The sequence below is a fragment of the Vulpes lagopus genome, chromosome 3 (genome assembly GCF_018345385.1).
Source record: "Vulpes lagopus strain Blue_001 chromosome 3, ASM1834538v1, whole genome shotgun sequence".
Classification (NCBI taxonomy): domain Eukaryota; kingdom Metazoa; phylum Chordata; class Mammalia; order Carnivora; family Canidae; genus Vulpes; species Vulpes lagopus.
The window spans coordinates 85,263,666-85,273,577 of NC_054826.1; the positions used below are offsets into that span (position 1 = coordinate 85,263,666).

General features: G+C 38.0%; 1 pseudogene; it reads right to left on the reverse strand.

The window, feature by feature from the left end:
• Nucleotides 1–5,252: 5,252 nt before the first annotated feature.
• LOC121487297 lies at nt 5,253–6,638 on the reverse strand (annotated as a pseudogene).
• Between the last annotated feature and the right edge of the window lie 3,274 nt (nt 6,639–9,912).

Consider the following 9,912-nt stretch of genomic DNA (forward strand, 5'->3'; position numbering starts at 1 on the left):
AGGGGACCCTCTTGTAACCACTTTGCATTTCCGGAGACCACACACTGGGATTTTTTTTCTTCTTCTTCTTCTAAAGTTAACCCCGTTGAGATACCACCTACAAACCGCACTCACTACCTCAGCTCAAAAGTTCTAGGGGTTGCGACAAATGAAGATGCAGGTATGACTATCTCCCAGTCAAGAAAGTGTTCGTCGCCCCTGAAAGTTCCCTCTTGCTCCTTTGCTGTGATCCCCGCCCCACTCCGGGCCCCAAGCACCCAAGCGCCCGCCTGCTGGCCCCGGCAGCACTAGAGAGAATGTGGCCGGAGAGTGCCCCAAGTGAACCCAGCACCCTCTGTTTCCAGAGCAATGTGCAAGTGCTGCAAACGAGAGTCCCTCCGAGAAGCTACGCGGGACGCAGGAATGATTGGATATCCTCCTGTGCCTTTCCTGGAGACATTCGTTTCTCTCAAGAGGTGAACTTTTCGGTACCAAGATGTCAGTCTTTCAACAACTCTCTTCCCTGAACATTGTTGGAAACAGTCACACATTTGGGGGCTCCCTGCTTCTATGCTCAATGCACATTCTAGTCTCCTGTTAACAGAGCTTGTTGTTGTTTTGCTTTAAGAGCATTCAGAACAACCCAAAAATCTCTTCAGTTATTCCTACAGATAGTTAATAATCTTCTTTTTCATGTGGTATTAATTGCCTTAAGAGAGTAACAGGACTTTTAAAAGTCCTGGTGGTATCTACTTTACCTTCACAAACAGATCTCTCAAATGTTTTTGTCCCAATGTGTCAAGGGAATTTTGCCGTCACAAGCGCAGTCAGCTTAGGGAGACGTTAAAGCAGTAAGAAAAGAAAATCAGTACCATTTCAACCACAAGACATGTTTGCTTTTTTTTCTTTAAAAATCCCTGAATGCATTTTTAAAAGCTTTATCAAAATGAAAATTAAAAGTGCTACAGGTATTTGGATCAACTCTTTGTCAACCAAGAAATAATTCACTGAGAATGCAAGCAAACAGGCATTTATTTGGACAGTGAGAATTGCAGTTCAGGAGACAGATAGGAACTCAAATTGTGCTCTGAGGAAGGTAAGGAGGGGACAAAGATGCAAAGGTGAATGGTCATGAGTGCAGTTCTCATATCGGTCCTCTATGCAAAATAGGAATTGAAAGTATGTTAACTGGAATTGGTTGGATTAATAGATAAATGAGGGGTTGAAACTTGTCAGATCAAGTTGCCTCCTTTCAAAATGGAAGAGTTTGAAAGATTCAGATGTCATGATGATGAGGGAGTTAATTCCAGGTGGAGGGCTTACAGCTGGCAAAAAGTTTATGATTCCTCCAATGAGGATGTGCATAAATTTTTCCTACTTTATGGACTCTCCACCCTATTTAAAAGAGCTAGGCTTAGCTAGGCTTGCTTGCTCCATTTTGAAATCTTTGATACCTTTTTACGTCAGTTCCATTGGTATACGGTGCCATGTTGAATTTTATTTTCGAAGTACACTGGGAAAGTAAGAAAACAAGTCAGAGATTCATAAATACATATATATACATATATATACATATATATGTATTTAAGTATATATATACATATACTTAAAATTTTATTTTAAAATATACCATGATCTTGAATTATATCTTCATTTTATTTTTTTTAAGATTTTATTTATTTATTCATGAGAGAGAGAGAGAGGCAGAGACACAGGCAGAGGGAGAAGCAGGCTCCATGCAGGGAGCCTGATGTGGGACTCGATACCGGGTCTCCAGGATCATGCCTTGGGCCAAAGGCAGGCGCCACTGAGCCACCCAGGGATCCCTCCCCCCTTTTTCTCCATTTTAAAAGAATTCTTTGGATGCATCCTGATTGTTTTCTGATATCTCCTCCTTGGTTTTTGGAACTATACACCCATCTTCTGGTTTGATTATTCAATTGAGGACCAGAACAAACCTACTTTCTCAGCCGTTATTTGAATTTAAAATATCAGTTGTCTAAAAATCCTTTTCATAGCTTTTGCTATTTTCATTCATTAAATTCATAACTTTAACTGATACATATTTCTTGATGCAAGGATAAACATGGTTTTCAGAGATGGTATTTTAAACATATGTTCTTTCATCTGATGAAGGATGACATTACAGAGGAGTGATGAATTCTGTTCTTCATTTCTATCACTGTTCAAGGCAAGGACTCTACCTCCACCCCACAGTTTCTAACAGTCATTTGAACGAATAAGTTGTTCTTAAAGGATACTCTCCCAGTTTCACCCTACCTCTTTTAGTCTCTGGTTATTGGTATTTTGGTTCGTTCCAGGTGTACTTTATACTAGGTAGGCATATAGTGGTGAACAATACAGCTGGGCTTTCTAATCTTATGGAATCTATTTTCCACCAGGAAGAGACAAACAGTAAGCAAATAGATAAACCAGAAAAGCATCAAGTAATGTGATAAGTACGCTAGTGACATTACTACAAAGCCATAGAGAGGCTAAAAAAACATTAGTGTAAGTATTTAAAAGTTACAAGTCAACCTAACACACTATTGACTCTTCCTCTACTGTTAACTGTTATAACCTGAGTGGTTGGAGAAGGACTCTCTGAGGAGGGAACATTTAAGCAGAGACCTGAATGAGAAGTCTTGACAAAATGGAGATTCACCCCAGACAGGACTGATATTGAAGTTTATTCCCCTCCAGTCACAACAGAGCATCTTTCTATCCATCAAATACACCACACTTGAATTTTCTTCACAGCATTTATGATTACCTGGAACACTCTGATGTGCTTGCCTATTTATTTCTTGTGTCGTCTCTCTTGAATACTGTCATCATATAGGCTGACCTGAAGTTAGCCCCTAAGATCAATGAAGGCTGGGCAAGTGTGCAAATAGAGACTCACCTACTGATGATGTAAGTATTTAAAAGTTACAAGTCAACCTAATACACTATTGACTCCTCCTCTACTGTTAAGTGTTATAACGTCCAGCTTTGACAAGTAAACATTTATAATGACAAAATAAAAACATTTTTTATATGAATGAAAGATGACAAAATATAAAAGATGACAGTATTTAATTATTGTATCTGTCTGGGTATAATGTTGATTGGCTGATAATTTTGGATGAGTAATAAAGACATATAGAGCTAAAGCATTCCTATGTATTTATCTCATAAAATTTTGCCTTCATTTCAGCAAAATTACCAATTATGTTGTTTAACCCAGATTTTCACAAATTGTGTTGACAAAAATGATCAAAAAGATTAAAAAGTTTTAATTATATTCAAAGTATACAAAACAAATATATTTTCATAAAAACATGAACTAAGTAAAAAGTCAATACATTTTATTTTTCACTTGTTTTCAACAGTTATCTTTCTTTTAAGAAGGTAAAACCGATCATAATTAATGACAAAATTTCAAATAAAATTAAAGCTGAAGTTTTTTTATTTTTTGGTAAATCTTATTACCTTGTTAAATATTTTTACAAGGGGTACCTGGGTGGCTCAGTCGGTTAAACGTTTGACTTCAGCTCAGGTAAGGATATCAGGGTCCTTGAGATCCCAGGGGAATCTGTTTCCTCGCTCAGTGGGGGGGTCTGCTTCTCACTCTACCTCAGCCCCTCTGCCTGCTTGTGCTCTTTCTCTCTCGCGCGCGCGCGCGCACGCGCGCGCGCAAATAAATAGAATTCTTTCACAAAACATAAATTATGCACAAGCTTGCCATTCAATGTCCAACTAGTTGACAGTATATAGAATTGGTATCACCCTTCATTCATGTTACATCTATATCTACCTATTTTCAAATTTAACTCATATGAATTGCTCAATATTGTAAACAGTCTTCAGCTGTCATATCCAATTATTGAGATATACTTTGCTAGTTCATGAGTATATCCAGACCCATAAATTGGAAAACAAAAGGAAACAAGAAATTATGTTTGGAACTATTTAGAAGTAACAATTATGCAGAAATCATATTATGTTCATGCAGTCTGAAGGGAAGAATGTGACAAGTTAATTAATTTGTCTTTTTTTCCTATCTAAGCCCTTTTACATTCAAATCTTCCTTACACTCTGACACAGTGTCCAGAAGCAGTATAGCTCATAAACATTCAGTGCAAACAGGGTTTTCTTTTAGTTGAGGACACAGAACAAGAGACCAGTTTCCTGATGCTTAAACACACAAATCAGAGACTGGATGTTCAGATTATACTACAGAAGTGCTAAAAGGCAGATGTTGAGGGACAGGCTCCTACATTTTTAAACAAATTTTTAAAATATATTTGTAATATGTAGTCTGCAGGCCTTAATTAGGTCCAAGGATGGTGTTGAAGACAAGGCTTTCTCATGCTTACTGGTGAATCCCTGCTGTCAATCCCTGGGGTGTGGATGACAGTAAATATTTATTGGCTGAACAAATGAGTGAGTGAATGTAAATATGTGTAAACTGTATATGTATGAATCTCTTTCCTGTTCAGGAAATATATATCAGAATGTAAGTGAATGAAAGTAGTATTGCTACAGTAATGACTTAGATATATTCTAACTGTAAAAAAAGCAAATTATTCAGAAACTTCCAGGTTTGTTTTTTTTTTTTTTGTACATTATTTGTATCATATATCACAACTGATGGAACACTACTTGAAAATATATCCGTTGGTGAGAAATGAAATAAGATATATGTAATGAGGCATGTCAATTCAGCATGTGAAATCTACACTGGAGTCAAGTGGCAACAAATACATGATTAGTTCAATGAACAAGAAGTTAATATTTGTTCTTCATCTTATGTCCCAGTCAAAGTCATTTACATTATTATGAATTTGAGCACTTGTGGTCCTGTCACCAGAAATGGCAATTATTTTTTTTGGTTGTTTTGCCATGCAGTGGTGGGGAGCTAGGAGTTGAAAAAATAAAAATAATAATAAAATAAAAAGACTTGGCAAGCAATTGTAGTTAAGTGCCAGATACAGCTCCAGGAACCAGCAGATGGCACTAAAGCATTTTACCGACCCTCAGAGGGCATTAAGCAGCATCCCTAGGTAACATTTTCAAATTTAAAAAGCTTTCAAACTTTTTAAATTTGAAAATTGTGTACAATTATATAAAAATAGGTTCATAGAATTTTCTCTATAAGGTGCAATAAAAGGAAGGCCTTTTAAATATTTAAAGACCCAGAGGACTTGACAATGTTTAGATTTTCCTAGCTAATGAGAATTATTCAGTCATCTGTTTAATAAACACATGAAACTGTAGGTATGGGTGTCCTGAATCCCTTTCCCCACCCCACCTCGTTCTAGGTTAATTTCCATTGAATATTTGCTCTGAGGGAGGTTTTTGTGTTGAATAGTGATGGTGAAGTAAAGAACTGGGAAAGCCAGCAAGGAGAAATTAATAGCAACATAATGACAAAGAGTTATCAGAAAATCCAGGCAAGTTTAGGTGATTGGTGTGGAGGGGAAGGATTCAGCTCTCTGTGAGCTGGATTTGAAAAATGGGGATAGAGAGAGGACTGAGGGATAAATTGAATAAAAGATCAGCTCCATGTGTGAAATGGTATTAGATAGGAAATAGAGAAAAAAATTAAAAAGTTTTCTTCATGTTACATTTGTATTCTCCTTTTGGTATTTTTTTTCTTTTTGGCTGGGTACTGTATACTTTGTTGATGGTACATGACAAGGTAGGGCTCCCCAGGTCCCTCCCCTTCTTCAGGAATTCCAAGATGGGAATTCTGTAGAGGTCGGGAGATTCCCAGTGTGCTGGAGGATGAGTAGGGACAAGGACTCCCCAGCAGCTGAGGGCCTCTTCCCGTTGCTCTTGATGGGCCTACTGGGTCCAGGAGGCTATTAGTCCTTGGAGGCCATGTTGCTCCACCACCCAGTTGCTATAGCCAAATTAATTGTCATACCAGGAAATGAGCTTTACACAGTGGTCATTGAGAGCAATGCCAGCCCAGAATCAAAGGTGGAAGAGTAGGAGACAACCTGGTCCTCAGTGGAGCCCAACATGCCCTCAAGGGGGCCCTCCCATGCCTATTTCACCACCTTCTTGATGTCCTCATATATGGCAGCTTTCTGTAGGTAGCACAACTGACACGTTGGGGGTGGGAACACTAAAAGCCATGCCAGTGAACTTCCCATTAAGCTCAGAGATGACCTTGCCTACAGCCTTGGTGCCAGTAGAAACACAGTCTGAGCAGCCCCTCAAACTTCCCAGAAGAGCCATCCACAGTCTTCTGGATGACAGTGATGGCATGGACTGTGACAATTAGTCCCTCCATGATGCCAGAGTTGTCATGGATGACCTTGGACAGAGAGGGCAAGCAGTTGGTGGGGCAGAAGGCATTGCTGACAATCTTGAGGGAGTTGTCATACTTCTCATGGTTCATGCCCATCAAAAACATGGGAGCATCAGCAGAAGAGGCAGAGATATGACCCTCTCAGCCCCATCCTTCAAGCGAGCCCCACCCTTCTCCATGGTGTTGAAGACCTCAGTGGACTCCACAGCACAGTCAGCACAGCATCACCCCATTTGATGTTGGCAGAATCTCGCTCCTGTAAGGTGGAGATGGACTTTCCATTGGTGACAAGTGTCCTGTCCTGAGCCTTGACTGTGCCATTGAATTTGTCAAGGGTAAAATCATACTGGAACATGCAGACCATGTACTTGAGGTCATTTAAGGGGTCAATGACAGCAACAATATCCACTTTGCCAGAATTAAAAGCAGCCCTGACGACCAGGTGCTCAATAGCACCAAATCCGTTCACTCCAACCTTTTCCATCATGTCTTGGGGAGGTGGCTGGCACTAGAAGATGCAGCTATTTGTCTAATGCGGAGGAGTAGAGAGCTTCCCTTTGGTATTCTTAAAAGACTTATCTAAAAATTTCAGGTTTTTTTCAATTCTGTCTAGGAGCTAGACTACTATTTTTTGTATTATAACTCTATGCTGTATCTACTTTCAAGACTCAGTTTAGTTTAATGTGCTTATGCAAGTATTGCAAATAAAGAGATGAAAATACCATTATTTTCCAGTAATATGATTACTGAGAAAAGCCAAGGATTCAGTTCTAGAAACAACTGGATATACTATGGAATATAAGAAACTAAATAGGTGTGAGTATAAACACACAGACACACACGTGTATACATGTGATGTAGGAAAACAAAATGACAAGATAAAGGTCAATTTCCAATAGCAAAACACACCAAGTATTTGAGAGAAAAATATATAAGATATTTGTGAAGAGAGACGCCTGAGTGGCTCAGCGGTTGAGCGTCTGCCTTTGGGTCAGGGCGTGATCCTGGAATCTGGGATCAAGTCCCGCATCTGGCTCCTTGCAGGGAGCCTGCTTCTCCCTCTGTGTATGTCTCTATGTCTTTCTCTCTGTGTCTTTCATGAATAAATAAATAAAATATTTTTTTTTTAAAAAGATCTTTGTGAAGAAACGATAAAAACTTATGGTAAATTAAAACAAAAGATTTGGGACATCTGGGTGGCTCAGTGGTTGAGTGTCTACCTTTGGCTCAAGTCGTGACCCCGGGGTCCTGGGATAAAGTCCCACATGGGGCTCCCTGCAGGCTCCCCCTGCCTATGTCTCTGCCCCTCTCTCTGTGTCTCTCATGAATAAATAAAATCTTTTTAAAAATAAAAACAAATAAAAGATTTGAGTGAGTAGAGAAGATAGATAGCTCTATTATGTTCCTGGATAGGAAGACAAATATATAAAATGTCTATGTTTCATCTCCAAGCTAATTTACATACTTAATTTGGTCTTAAGAAAAGTCCCAGAATGGTTTTTAAAAATTTGACAAAATGTTTCCTAAATGGATATAAAAGAATAAGTATAACAAAATGCATTTAAAAAATTCTTAGTGGGAAATTTAATGGAAAAATATAATAAGGTAGATTAGCATTATCAGGTATTAAAAATATATGGCAAAGCAGCTGCAGGTAAAAAAAGTATACCTCTGAGGCAAAAATAGACTAGAAGATCCTCTGTACCAAAGAGCTAATTCAGAAATGGATTCCAATATACAGTACAGGTAAATATCAAAGACAACCAGGGAAGAAAATATTCACTAGTTGGTGTTGGAGTAGGTAATCTGGGTGGAGTAAAAGAAAAAAACCAAAATAGATATTCACCTCAATCTATACAAAGAATGAATTCCGAGATACCTATAGAAATCACAGTTCTAAGCAGAATGGAGTAATCAGGGATCATAGTAATAGTCCCACTGGAAACAACCGAAATATGGACAAAATATATGAAACAATATGGGAACAGTGCCCACATTCACACAGCACCAGGAACAGACCCATTCCTACCACTGAAATGAAAAGTCTCGTGACTGGGTGGAGTTCACAGAAGGGTTTTACATCAGAAGTGGCATAATTGGAGAAGTTGGCTGTATATAAGCACAGCTCCAGTGCCACCTAACACATCTCCACAGCTAGACATGAAAGACAGAATTTTTTTGCAAGTGACCTGGCTACATTCCAGAGCAAAACTCAAGAATGTCTAAAGGAATACAAAAATATCCCACACTCAACAAGATGATTTTCACAATATCTGGTATTGAATAATAATTGATGGGGCACACACACAAGAAAAGGAAGAAAATGCTTCCTTTGTTTGCTAAGGAAAAGACTAATTGAACAGACCCAGAACTAACAAAGAAATTGGAATTAGCAAAGACAATAGTCAGTTGTTATAACTATATTCTATATGTTCAAAAAGTTAATAGAGACATAGGATATTTTTTAAAAGACCTACATCAAGCTGCTAGAGAAGAAAACTGTGATGTGTAAGATGAAAAATACCCTGAATGGGAATAATGGCAAAGTAGATACCACAGAAGAAAGGATTAATAAACTTGAAAGCATAGCAATAGAAACTATCTAAAAATGAAACACCCACAGAGAATTTTTTTTGAAGTGAACAAAGCATCAGTAAATTATGAGACAACCTTAAGTGGATAGATGTATTTGCAATGGAATCCCCAGAGGCAGAGGCAGACAGAAAAAATATTTGAAGAGATAATGGGGATCCCTGGGTAGTGCAGCAGTTTGGCGCCTGCCTTTGGCCCAGGGCGTGATCCTGGAGACCCGGGATCGAATCCCACGTCGGGCTCCCGGTGCATGGAGCCTGCTTCTCCCTCTGCCTGTGGCTCTGCCTCTCTCTCTCTCTCTCTGTGACTATCATAAATAAATAAAAATTTAAAAAAAAAGAGATAATGGTTGAACATTTTTCAAATGTGATGATAAATGATGAATCCATATATTCAAAAAGCTCAATAAATACCCACACAAGAAACAGGAAGAAAATAACACCATAAAAAAAAAGAAAATAACATCATCTTATCATAATCAAAATGCTAAAAAAATTATATAAAAACTTAAATAGTAGAAAAAAATAATGGAATTCTATATTTATCAACTTGGAGGATGATGTAAGAAAGAACTTTCCAGATGCTTCAGAAAACAATTATTAAAGGAAAGCTCAGCAGATATACTATACTGATGCTTTTTTAAAAAAATATTTTTAAAAAATATTTATTTTCAGAGAAAGAGAGAGAGAGCACATGGAGGGGCAGAAGGAAGGGGGGCGGAGAGAAGCAGACTTCCTGCTGAGGGTGGTGCCTGATTCAGGGCTCAATCCCAGGATCCTGAGATCATGACCTGAACCGAAATCTAGAGTAGGGTGATTAACAGACTGAGCCACCCAGGTATCCCTGATACTTTTTAAAATAATGCATAAACAGACTTAAAAGACAAGTTATAGAATGAAAAAACAAATATAATAAATATAGGTAATTATAGAAGATATTCTTCTATAACATATATTGAAGATAAGAGGATATTATATATGTACATAACACACAGTTCATAATAATAATAGAAAAACACTAAGATTTCAATAGATAAA